Below are 14136 nucleotides of genomic sequence, written 5' to 3' on the forward strand. Positions count from 1 at the left end.
GCAAGAATAGCAGACGCTGTCTAGTCGGCTCTGGAAAGCGCTTACAACAGACAGCTAACATTTTACGAGGGTCATGTGAAACGTTTGCTGTCTAGCTGCGAAAGTCTGATGTTTTCGGAGATAATTTTGAGCACACCGACGAAGACTGGTCACTTGTTCTCCGATTGTAGCACCAACGAGTTCACCACTATGTACACTACTGGCCATTAAAATTGCTACACCACGAAGATGACGTGCTACAGACGATAAATTTAACCGACAGGAAGAAGATATTGTGATATGCAAATGATTAGGTTTTCAGCGCATTCACACAAGGTTGACGCCGGTGGCGACACCTACAATGTGCTGACATGAGGAAAGTTTCCAACCGATTTCTCATACACAAACAGCAGTTGACCGGCGTTGCCTGAAGAAACGTTGTTGTGATGCCTCGTGTAAAGAGGAGAAATGCGTACCATCACGTTTCCGACTTTGATAAAGGTCGAATTGTAGCCTATCGCGAATGCGGTTTATCGTATCGCGACATTGCTGCTCGCCTTGGTCGAGATCCAATGACTGTTAGCGGAATATGGAATCGGTGGGTTCAGGAGGGTAATACGGAACGCCGTGCTGGATCCCAACGGCCTCGTATTACTAGCAGTCGAGATGACAGGCATCTTATCCGCATGGCTGTAACGGATCGTGCAGCCACGTCTCAATCCCTGAGTTAACAGATGGGGACGTTTGCAAGACAACAACCATCTGCACCAACAGTTCGACGACGTTTGTAGCAGCATGGACTATCAGCTCGGAGACCATGGCTGCGGTTACCCTTGACGCTGCTTCACAGACAAGAGCGCCTGCGATGGTGTACTCAACGACGAACCTGGGTGCACGAATGGCAAAACGTCATGTTTTCGGATGAATCCAGGTTCTGTTTACAGCATCATGATGGTCACATCCTTGTTTGGCGACATCGCGGTGAACGCACATTGGAAGCGTGTATTCGTCATCGCCATACTGGCGTATCACCCGGCGTGATGGTATGGGATGCCATTGGTTACACGTCTCTGTCACCTCTTGTTACCATTGAGGGCACTTTGAACAGTGGACGTTACATTTCAGATGTGTTACGACCCGTGGCTCTACCCTTCATTCGATCCCTGCGAAACCCTACATTTCAGCAGGATAATGCACGACCGCATGTTGCAGGTCCTGTACGGGCCTTTCTGGATACAGCACATTCTCAAGATCTCTCGCCAACTGAAAACGTCTGGTCAATGGAGGACGATCAACTGGCTTGTCACAATACGCCAATCACTACTCTTGATGAACTGTGGTATCGTGTTGAAGTTGCATGGGCAGCTGTACCCGTACACGCCATCCAAGCTCTGTTTGAATGCCCAGGCGTATCAAGGGCGTTATTACGGCCAGAGGTGGTTGTTCTGGGTTCTGATTTCTCAGGATCTATGCACCCAAATTGCTTGTAAATGTAATGTCATGTCAGTTCTAGTATAATATATTTGTCCAATGAATACCCGTTTATCATCTGGATTTGTTCTTGGTGTAGCAATTTTAATGGCCAATAGTGTATAAACGTCAAAATCTTATTCCATGACGGCACTCTCAGAAGAGATGAGGTATGAGATACGCAGTGACGCGTTACCGGACACGTGTACTCGCCCCGCCTAATACGGGGGGGGTGGCGGGGTAATTGTGACGGATAAGCAGATAGCGCCCCCCTGTCTGAGGCGTGGCTGTCCGCCTCACCACACGGCCGTCGCCCCGGGCGTTTAAGGCCCGCGAGAGGATGGGCCGGCGGACGGCCGATAAATTCGATTGGCGCGCGCCCAGCCGTTAAATATGGATCAGCCGCGGAGCGAGCGGCGGGCGCCGCCTCAGAGCGCGCGGGCCGCGCCTCCAGAGCACAGTGGGCGCGCGGCTGGCGGCTGGCGAGCGGTGTGCGTCCTAACTGCTCCTGAAAGTCTTGGCACGACCAAAACGGCTCACTGATTCTGCAGTTGTGGTTCACACTTAAATGTATCAAATGCTGTCCTGGTACGATTAAGTGACTGTCCACACTGCAGTTGAGTCTCGTCGCCCTTCTTTTCCAACACATATACCGCTGTAATGTTTTTTTCGGAAAGAATTAATAATAAAAATCTACACGGTGATCCCGTGAGCATGTTCTTACTTCCATGCTTCCAGAGATGATGTATAAGTGTAAATCATAAATTTGAGGTAAGGGACCCAAGTCAGGAAACGACCGAGTCGAAAAGTATAAGCCAGCGGTTCCCAACCTAAGAATAATCATCTCATGAGGGGTAAAATGAAATTTTCTGAGTGGGAAAAACAAATGGGTTTAGACTGTGTGTCTGTCACTAAAATAAATTATTTTTAAAAGTTAATATTCAATAATTAAATTTCTGTTTTCGAACAGTAGCAGTAACGTGTGGCACACTGTGGTGGAGGTTATAGCTTCTGAAACGAATGTGCAAACGACATATTCCTCTCATATTCCACCCACTACATACATTCTTAGCACTTTTCATCATGTATCTATGACAGTAAAATTGAGGTATACACGTCACATGGTCTTAAATATCTCACGAAAATCGAAGGCATGAGGAAGGGCATCATCGGTCGCAAATTTTTAATCTGTTTATTGCAGATCGATTAAAGTACTTTGTAGCTATCTTCAGTGCAATGTCTCTTGAAAATGCCTTCACAGAGTTGTAGATAATTCCCGCAGTCGAGCAGAAATTGCTTAATTTTTTTCACTTCGCAACAGACAAACGAAGGACAACACAGCACTAATTATGTAATGTGTACAGCATTTATCTAGATCTAAAGAGTATTGTTATTATTATTATTAGTAGTAGTAGTAGTAGTAATAGCAGTATCAGGGCAGTCATCAGACACAAATCATTGGCTGCCTGAAATTTCCAATTTCTGTCAGTTCAGATGCGAGAAGTCCAGCATTCAAGTAATTTGCAGTCAGTAAGTGTGGTTCACGTACTTTAACTGGGTTGCTTTTACATGGGATGCAAGACGTGGTTGAGGCAAGTGTCGTTGGTGCAGACGAAGCATTTCCTGTATCAACTGGTCACCGACAGTGGAGATAGTCAGCTTCTTTTCGTGACTAGGAGGTGTAGGTAGCACTAGCTGTAAACTGAGAAATGCTTTGTCATTTGTAGTAAAATGTCGTTAGAAATATGAAGTACTAATTTTCTCATTACGTCATTAGTTCGTAGTTTAATAAAACACCATAAAGACTAAATTTAATTTATCTTTCATCGCTTTAAAAATAAAAGTCATGAAACAAAACCCTTCTTCACTCTATAGTTTACTTAAGCAGTGTTTATCATGGTGAAGAGAGGGTTGGCGAGGGACGGACTAGCTCTTATCTGATTACACTCAGGGGTTATGACCTCCGGAATTTTGGGAACCACTGGTATAAGCGAAAACCCACTCAATCCCGCTCTAGCTTCGTGCGACGCACAAACTAAAAACTGTGTCAAATTAGTCTTTGGAATTAAAACCACAACAACAATCATTGTGGTACATTCCTGACATTTATTTAGTGACACTATCATCTGCATATCGCAAACCGAAAGGACATTATTCGAAACAGGTATAAGCGACTGTGAGTTCACTGCAACTCGCCCATGAACAAAAACGAATAAATGTTCATCTCGCAACGATTCCTCACCATACCCCGCTTATATTTCGTTATGAATATGTTACACAGGTTATTATCACTCTTTCTCTCCGGTCCACCCTAATAGCCACGCGCGTCGACACGCCACTTTCGGGATTCAGGAAGGGGCGCCGGCCCCGGGTCGAACTAACGATGAGGTCAGGCATGCTGACCAACCTGGACGCTGTTTCTAGATGGTTTCCCACATCTGACTAGGTGAATGCCGGACTGGTACCCAAGAGCCATCTTAGTTACACAACTCGCAAACATTTTGAAAACGTTATTCTCATGCTTTCGAAAAGTTTCAGGCACAAACAACTGAACAGATGGGGTACACGATTTCCGTCCCGAAGAGGAGGCGGGGTGGGTGGAGTTTTAGAGCGGTGAATTCCTTAACTACCTCTACTTCGTAACAAGTCCCGATGTTATGTTTTTTGCTGTTCTCATTTCTGCTACATCTCATTACTTTCATCTTTCTTCGATTTACTTTTAGACCATATTCTGTACTCATTAGACTGTGCTTCCATTCTTCGTCACGTGCACTGAAGATAGTAACGTCATAAGGAATTTCTTCATTGACATTCTTTCGCGTTTAATTCCACTCCTAAGCCTTTCTTTTATTTCCGTCATTGCTTCTTGGATGTACAGATCGAACAGGAGGAGATAAAAATTACCATCGAGAAAAATTACAATCGAGTATCTGGTTTCGTAATCTCTGCCTGACCATGATGTATTATAACAGAAATATTCCTGTTCCTCCTGACCTTTTCCAAGTGTACCTTCTCCTCTTTTGATTCTTGAACACAGTATTCGCTATTACTAGGTAAACTTTGCTGCAGAACTCAATTAGTGTTTTTCCTCTCTCATTCCTACAATCAAGCCCATATTTTCCCGTAACCCCTTCTTATACTCCTTCCCTGCAACCCCATTCTAATCCGTCACGAGGATTAGATTTTCATCTCCCCTTAAGGTACTGAATTACCCGTTCACTAGCCTCATACGCTTTCTCTATTTCTTCATGTTCGGCTTGCGACGTCGACATTCATATCCGAAGTATCGTTGTCGCTGTTGGATTGTCGTCAATACTGATGAGAACAACCCTATCACTGAAATGTTCTCAGTAACCACTGTCTGCCCTGCCTTCCTATTAATAACTAATCCTTCTCCATTTATACCGTTTCCCGCTGCTGTTGATTTTACCCTTCACTCATCTTACCAGAAATCTTTGTCTTCTTTCACTGACTTTGAGTATATCTACTTAGCTGAGTGGTAACGTGCTCGCCTCCCATGCAAGCAGACCTGGGTTCGATTCCCGGCCGTGTTGGAGATTTTCTCCACTCGTGGACTGGGTGTTGTGTTGTCCTCGCCATTATTTCATCATCACCGGCGTGCAAGTCGCCCCATGCGCCGTCCAATGAAATAAGACTTGCACTTGACAGCCGAACTTCCCCGGATAGGGGCCTCCCGGCCAACGATGCCATACGCTCATTTCCATTTTCTTTTTTTATCTAGAGCAATACTTAGAATTTTCCTTTTCAGAATTTCTAACTTTCCTACAAGGTTTAAACTCCTGACATTATACACCCCGACTCATGGAATGTTATCCTTTCGCTGGTTATTCAATCTTTTTCTCATGGTCACCTCCTTCTTGACAGTACTCTGGTGCAAATCCTGGTACTTCACATTCACAATGAAGTCGTCTTCTCATATCCAGGACACCGCAGCTGCGTGGGGCATAGTACTGACAGTATCCCGGATTGTGTGTGACAACGGTAAAATGATATTGCAGAAATGTCCATAAATCAAGAATGCTCTTACCTCCTTCATGAAACAAGTAAGAGGTCGCTAGGCCTTTTATACAATTTACTGCGTTGGTCTTCATATGCGGGAAATAGATCTCATCCGGCAATAGAAGTTTCTTTGGTGTAATTGCTTAGGGAGCTGTACGAAGAAGAAATTCAATCATTTTGCGAATCAGCTGCCACACCTCCGCAGAAGATCCACACACCAGTCGACATTCATCCGTGTCAAACGTGTGATACAAGCGGGGCAAAGCTGCGAATCTGTCATCTTCAAGACATGTAGGCGAAGTTGTGGTATCTGTTTTCCAGTAACAACCAAATACCTGGTTGCACGGTTGTTCCTGTCGAGCAGGACATGGTGCACAGAACGCCAGACAACGTGCCATGCGACCGCAGGATACCGGCTTTCCACAACATTCCGGGAAAGATCGCTCATTATAGGCGATAAATATCGCGTGACGAAGGCTTTCCGGTACCAGGCAAGTCTGCGTGGGCGTAAGAGTATTCTATGAAGAAGGTCCTGATGTACGACGGGGAGGAATAAATATGCGCTACTGCAAAGGGCGGAACTCGGGAGCCACTTCGACTATCCGAGTATGCCTACAGGACTGACTCAACCTTCACACTTTTACATTTTATGATTCCCGCAAAGGGAGAAACAAATATTTTTCGTCAATTTAATCTATCGAGGCACAGATATGTCATTGATGGTTACAATGTCTGTGTTTAAACAGTGTCTGTAACTTCTCATTACAACATCCTTCAGGCAGGTATTCACGTCTCAAGGTGCAGCCACTGTTCTGACGATTACAGGTATGATAAATATTACGAAATGGATCCGCATTTTGCGAAGCTGGATTGACTTCAGCTTTTTGTGGATCACGTGGGGGTATGGCAGTTTGCGTCGGTTCCAGAGGCAAACTCGAATAGCCGAAATATTTAAGGCGAGCGCTCACTATAAGCGGGAAATCCAGGTTCGAATCCCGATCTGGTACAAATTTTCGTGTCACAAGCAGCTGACGTCAATACTTACGTAATACTTACAGAGCTATGATCGTGAGAACAGTGTCTCTTACTTCAAAAATGCATCACTGTCTGAAGGACAATGTGATGCGAAGATACAGACGCTGTGTAAACACAGAAATTGTTACCATCAATGACACACAACGGATGATGTAGAAAGGCAGTACACATTGCATGCTAAGTACTGTCTGATGTACTTGAAAGAGTTTATTTTTGCTATCAAATAAAATTCTGTTTTTAAATACTTAGATGACACATTTCATATCGTCTCACTTCTCAGCAGTTGCTGTAAACAAGCTGATTTCCTGACGCATTGTCTGTGATGTCACTCTACGATACTACACGGCGGAGCGAACAATATGGGCAGCGGTAACACAGCCGAACGATAACCCGCATTCATGATAGGCCACGATCCTGCCGCTGTCGAATATACCAGCAATTGCTGGAAGACATTTCTCCTTTTTATACAAAGCATAACACGTTACAAAAGATCAACACAGAACTGTATTTATGAATGAGAAATCTATTACGTAGTCTTGCCTTATACAGGATGTAAGATTAGTCATAGAGGAGATGATGGAGAACCTTATTTGCAACAAAAATTATGGATCCAATTTTTCAGTACCTGTCACCTACATATGTAACACCAACGCCAGTCTCTCATGAGAGACTGTGTGCTTGCATGCCATATTCAATGTCACACGTTGCCAGCGATTGTGTGAGTTTCTAGTTACCATCCGTGTACGGTTATGTAGCTAAGTAAAGTATCCAACGTTACTGATATTATGTTTCTTTCGTTTAACATTGTCTGCTCCTCGACGAGAAGGCTGAATCGATCAAAGTGGCGGCCGAGTATGAACATTCACAATGTTTGCTAACGAGAAGTACCGGTACATGCCTTTTGTTTACTACTTCTGTAATGATAATGCGCTCGCGGATGAAAGAGAATACCAGGAGAGGTTTCCGCAACGAAGCCATCCAAGGTTCAAAAAATGGCTCTGAGAACTATGGGTCTTAACTGCTGTGGTCATCAGTCCCCTAGAACTTAGAACTACTTAAACCTAACTAGCCTAAAGACATCACACACATCCATGCCCGAGGCAAGATTCGAACCTGCGACCGTAGCGGTCGCGCGGTTCCAGACTGTAGCGCCTAGAACCGCGCGGCCACTCCGGCCGGCGCCATCCAAGGAAACGGATATTTCAAGTACTTTACCAACGCACGAGGGATAGAGGAATGCTACAACCCACGCAACATATTGATCGACCAGAACTTCCTCCAGATCGTGAAGAAGAAATTCTTGCTATTGAAGAACCACGTCAATCAGTACGAGGCGTCTTAGGCAACGTATTCGGCTCCCTCACTCAGCTATTTTGGCGAGTACTTGATCAGCAAGGTCCTCATCGGTATCATCTGAAGTATGTGCAAGTGCAAGAATTGAAGCCTCAAGATCAGGGACATCGCTCGCATATTGTCAGTGTTTATTACAGATGGTTAATGACCGAACGTCTTACGGACTGACGAGTCAGGATTCACAAGAGGCAGTGTTATGAATAGACAAAATGCACACGTTTATGCTGACAAGAATCCTAGGCTAGACCGTTCCCCATTATTCCAAACGAGTTTCAGTGTTGACATAGGATCCCCAGTGGTGTAGTGTTTACCCCATGTGTAGTGGTGGACAGAATGGGGATTGCTCATCAAATGCATTTCTTAGAAGGTGTTCAAATGGTTCAAATGGCTCTGAGCACTATGGGACTTAACAACTGAGGTTATCAGTCCCCTAGAACTTAGAACTACTTAAACCTAACTAACCTAAGGACATCACACACATCCATGCCCTAGGCAGAATTCGAACCTGCGACCGTAGCGGTCACGCGGTTCCAGACTCATGCGCCTAGAACCGCACTGCCACACCGGCCGGCTTAGAAGGTGTACTTGCAACAGTACTGAATGATATACCCCTACAGACAAGACAATACCTACGGTATCACGTAGTTGGTGCTGCAGGACATTTCAGACTGCGAGTAGTACGACAATAGTCGAACGATGATTTCCAGCTACTTGGTCTGGAAGGGGTGTTCCCGTTCGTTGGCCAGGACGCTCCCCCTATCGAACACCACTGTTGTTCTTTCTCTTGGGTTTCCTCAAAGAGGAAGTCTACAGATAAGAGATAACAAGCAAAGAAGACCTCGTTGCAAAGTTGCAAACGGAGACAGTGGCGATACGTTAGCAGTGATTTGGTAGCTTACAGCTAGGGATCAGGCGGAGTGCTGAAGCTTGTATTCATTCGAGAGGGGGACACTTGGAGCATCTGCTGTAGTAGAACTAAGGCGAACCAAGGAGAATGACACTTATTAATGTAGTTATTACTTGAGTTAAATGAATAAATTAAGATTAATGACGTGACAAATGCCTCGAATGAAATTGGCATGCGAAGGCAAGAGAAATTCCCCGTTTTGGAATTACATGTGTAGCTCCAAACAGATATAATACAGAAAAATTTTATCAAGATATTTTGTTGCAAATAAAGTCCTCTACCATCACCTCCAGGATTGATCTTACCTTTTGATGCATCCTGTATACAAAATGTAGATTGTTACTCCTTCCTGTTTAGTGCGGTTACGCTGAAAAGCTAAAAATGTTCGTATCGAAGCATGCAGCACACATCACGAAAATTTGACTTTCCATGTCATCTTCATAGAGCTGTAATTTTAATGGCCATCTGTGTGTATTGAGAAGCGACAGGCCCTGCAAATACCAGCTAACCATTCATTGTTCTATTGATAATTTATTTCCAGGTGTAATTTCACGACCTGAGTCTGGAATGTAAAACCTTCCCCATAGCAAGAGAAAACTCGTGGCGGCTCCTTTAGGTCCACGGTTGGTCGCCCGGCCTATTTGCATTGCAACTGCTGCGGCTCGCCACGCTTCCTGAGGCAGACAATGGCCGCCAGAGTTATGACCGGCCGCCTGTAATTGCGGTGCCACCCCGTGATACGGCTGCGGCAAGGGGTGAGTGCTGAGGGTGGGGCATGACGCCGTCGTATTGGCCCCGGCTCGTTATCGCGATCGCGGCCCGTCCTAGCGACCTGAGCTCGACGCCACACACGTCAGCCTCGCCAACAGGAGGCAGTTCAGTGCCCGATAATACGAATAGCTGGGATAAGCAGCAAAGCTATACACCCAAAAAACATTGCATGGGGGCTTAATTAAAATAAATGCAAATAATTTTAATTTTTAGTATTTGAATGTTCGTTTACAAAGTCTCGTAAACGGTTGGCCCTGACTAGTATTATTACGCAATCTGACTGCATAGAACAACAACAAAGAATGAAATGGAAATTTTCATTAACACAATTAATTAATTAAGTCCCCAGCAACTATAAAACCTACGAAACCAAAGCACAAGTGTAACTGTTCTGTGTGTGGAAGTATGACTCAACGTACGCATCTGGCACGGTTCTTCTTCAACAACACAAGAAATTTTAAATATCATTTATACTGAATTAATTAAAGAAAATAGAAATACCATAATTACTCAAGAAAACCAGAATTACACTATAATACAAGAACACAAGCCAGATGCTTTGTTGACTGAACCTGTAATGACGCATTATTCAGGACATTGAAATAATGAGAAAGAAAAGAAAAGTAGTTTGTTACCTTAATTTATATTGATGAAAAGCACTCTAGACATTACAATCTCTCCACACCGACTCGCTACTATCACATCTCAACAAGAACTTTTCAGTATCACATCTCAGCAAGCACTGCCTACTAGCTCATCTCAACAAACACTCCTCACTACGACATCTCAGCACTGACTACCACGAGTTCTCCCAAAGCACTGACTACTACGAGTTCTCAATAATCACTGCCAGTGGAGGCGGCGGAACAATGCTCTCTAGCGCGATCTCTGGCGCTGTGGCTCAGTGTAGCCACCTTTCATATACCCTTCCTCCACGGCTAGAATTTGATGGTATTTTTGCCAGCATTGGTGGTGAAAATACCACCAAATTCGTCAAAAAAATACAGACAAAAATAAAAGATAATATTAATGCGTAAATATCATATAACTAGATAAAATTTTGGCTTTGCACTGACCTTTCAATAACCTAATATATAAAATATAGTAAGCAATACTAATTCTTTCATACATGTGACTTTACATAATAGTTTACACAAGTATTATGTGGTTAAACAGTTCAATCAATAGCGTCAGCAATGACGAATATGTGCAGGTAAGAGTCTCATAACTTTTCACAAACAGTAATACACAAAAAAATCAGTTTATACAAATATTCACATAAACGCTTTCCATAGCTCAAGAATAAGCAGTTGACAGTTCCAGCAGTAGCACCCAGCAATGGTCAACAGGTGCAAAAACCAACAAGTGACACTTTTTCAGTAGAAACAGTCCATCAGTGGCACCCAGTAATGTTGAATAGGTGCAGACACCAACAAGTAACACCATTTCAGTATAAGCAGTTCCATTAGTTGCACCAGCAATGTTGAGCAGGTGCACACAGCAACAGGTGACATCTTTTCAGTAGAAGCAGTCCACCAGTGGCACCCAGCAATGGTCAACAGGTGCAAAAACCAAGTGACATCATTTCGGTAGAAGCAGTCCATCAGTGGCACCCAGTAATGTTGAGCAGGTGCAGACATCAACAAGTAACACCATTTCGGTAGAAGCAGTCCATCAGTGGCACCCAGTAATGTTGACCAGGTGCTGACCGCAGTCCATAAAATTCACTATCACTAATCACACTGTTCACCAGCAGAAATTAAACATGTCCTAGTGGCACCAATCTTGTAGAAAAAGTGCAAATAACAGTTCATAATATTCCCTATCACTAATCACACAGTTCATCAGCAGAAATTAAACATGTCCAGGTGGCATCCACCATGTTGAAAAGTGCAGCACCATCACTAATCAGACAGTTCAGGCATGAACAATAGTTTGAATACACATACAATGCTTTTACACTAAACATACAAATCATAACAAACACACAAATGATATCAGATAATTGTCCTATTAACTATTACAGTACACAATAACAGTAAACCTATAATATTTATGGGTGTCAGTGCAAGCCACAACAAACAAGTAAAATAATATTTAGGAGATAGGTTGGGATCACTTCTCTGGGATTATAAAAGGAAAACACACAAAACACACTCACTCATCTTTCATCCACATTTAGTGCTACTGTGTAGTTGAATAGTGTTAACTGTGTAAATGCAATTCTGTCAAAATTTTATGTTCATCATGTGTATCAAGTAGTAGTGGCAGCAATGTATAACAGTCAATAATAGTTAGTCAACGTCATATTCATCATGTCAAGACCAATGTTTGCCAAGCCAGATCAAAATGTACGGTTGCTGAACAACTGTCAGTGAGCCAAGATATGCAAATGCTTCCTCTCTCCAAAAAAAAAAAAAAGTATATACTGCTTATTGATTTAACAAAGTGTGTGTGTAGACAATCTTCTTTGTACTTGAGTGTTCTAGTCTGCCATCTTCATCCTCCTTGTTCCATATAGACCAACAAAAAAAAAATGCTCCTCACTTACTTCACCTCTTATCCACCAAAACTCCAATAATCATCAGCGTTACATAATCTCAATACTTCAATAATACCTCATTTACCTTACCTCTTGTCCACGAAACTCCAATAATCATCAACTTCACATAATCTCAATACCTCAATAATACGTCGATACATATAAACCTCAGCACCAATATCATTTCACTTCCATAACAACTCTTTCCTCTAGTCAGTCTCCTCGAACAAGTACAGACAAAATCCTAGTGCAACTTCAATTCAGCATCCCATACAATCCGAAGACACAGTGTGCACACACAACCTCTGTGTAATCCATCTGACCCAAATCTTCTACTCATTATAAATTATAAGATACATTTTGGTTCCTTGTCCATCATTAAATAAAAGAAATGCATACGTGACCTCTAACAGACTTAGTTCGAATAACTCTCAGTAATTAAGTACGATTACGAAGTGTTAATGATCGTGATATTTCAGTGTGTACACCACTTCAAAAACTATGGCAAACAGAAGCAAACATGTAGAGTATTTCTTGTGTCAAGTGTCACTTCCTATTTCAATTGCTCACGAAGAATGCAGTGTAATAACTGTCAATGGTCTAACTTAGTGTTGGTATGTCATGTCGTTAACTTCCTTCCTATTAGCATAAATTTATACAGCTTCCATAAAACCTCCATCTCATGTGACTTCTATGAAGTTTCTTGTACTAATGTCGTTCGTAGCATTATAGCCGTTCATTTTCTTATCTTAAAAATATCAGGCACTGAGCGTAAGCAAAACATGCAATAGCGAGCAAATATACCAGTAGAGAACAGAATGTCAACAAATGGATACAGCACAATTCCTACAACGAGGCTCTGCCAAGCGAACAATCTATAATTAATACCACAGTGTAACCTAAACTCTATGTACGTACACAGTATATCAGCATTGCTATATTCTAAATTGAAGAGTAGTTGTGACAACAAACAGAAATGTGTAAATATGCAATCCATACGCACAGCAGCAAACATATATCTTACGTAATAAACAAGTCATTAGCATCATATCAGCATAAGCAAATAAATGTTCATATGTAATCTTAATAAGTAAACATGAAGGCGCAAGCAGATAAATCACAAAGTGTAACCTACATACGTAACCACAGTCAGCACAATTAATCAGTTGACAATTACAATTTAAATAAATAAGCACAGCAGGCACATAATAAAAAAATATGACATCAGTGAAAAGGCATAGCAGCCAAGCGATGCATAATATACATAAGTAATAACACTGTTCATTAATCAATAATTGTCAAAATCAGCAAATGTACACAAGCACGTCGCTTCACAAGTAAATTCATAGAACATGAAATTAGCACAAAGTATGAATCACGTAATCGCGAGCAGCAAATTACATCTAAAATACGTACGTAAGTGGAATTATGTTACCTGAAAAATAAACTCAATTAATAGTTACCCTTTTCAGTTTATTACTTTTTTTCTTCGAAATTACATTCTTCCTGAAATTTTCTCCATAGCAAGTCGTCTTAACGTCAGACACGCACAGAATTTACCTGAAGGTCTTAAATATTTTACACAACCGTATCCTGAAAAATACTGAACGTTAATAACATAATTTATAAAGTCACCATAGCTTTATACAGAATTTAGTCGGAGAAATTAGACTGTGTATTTGTTTACGGCTGTCAGTGCATTCGCACTGAGCGCTCGATCAGCTGTAGGCGCGTGACGTAGAAGGTGATTGTTTGCGGTCAACCACAGTCTTGTGCGGCGCGCAGACTTCACTGTTGCTTTGAGTACGCGCCGCCGCCAGAACACAGCGCGGTATCCTTGTACTCTCCGTATTTTTACGTATAACTGTTGACTTCTCGAAAGTATGTCATTCCACAAAAATTTTAACGTTAGATATGTGATGTATTCCTTTAGAGCGTCGTGATTTAAGTGTTTCTACTTCGACAGTGTTATCATGAATAATTTTGCGAACTCTATATGGACCGTTATAAAGCAGAAAAAATTTGCGACACAATCCCTTTCCTTTGTGAGATAAACGAT

Source organism: Schistocerca nitens, chromosome 1, assembly GCF_023898315.1.
Source record: "Schistocerca nitens isolate TAMUIC-IGC-003100 chromosome 1, iqSchNite1.1, whole genome shotgun sequence".
Lineage (NCBI taxonomy): Eukaryota > Metazoa > Arthropoda > Insecta > Orthoptera > Acrididae > Schistocerca > Schistocerca nitens.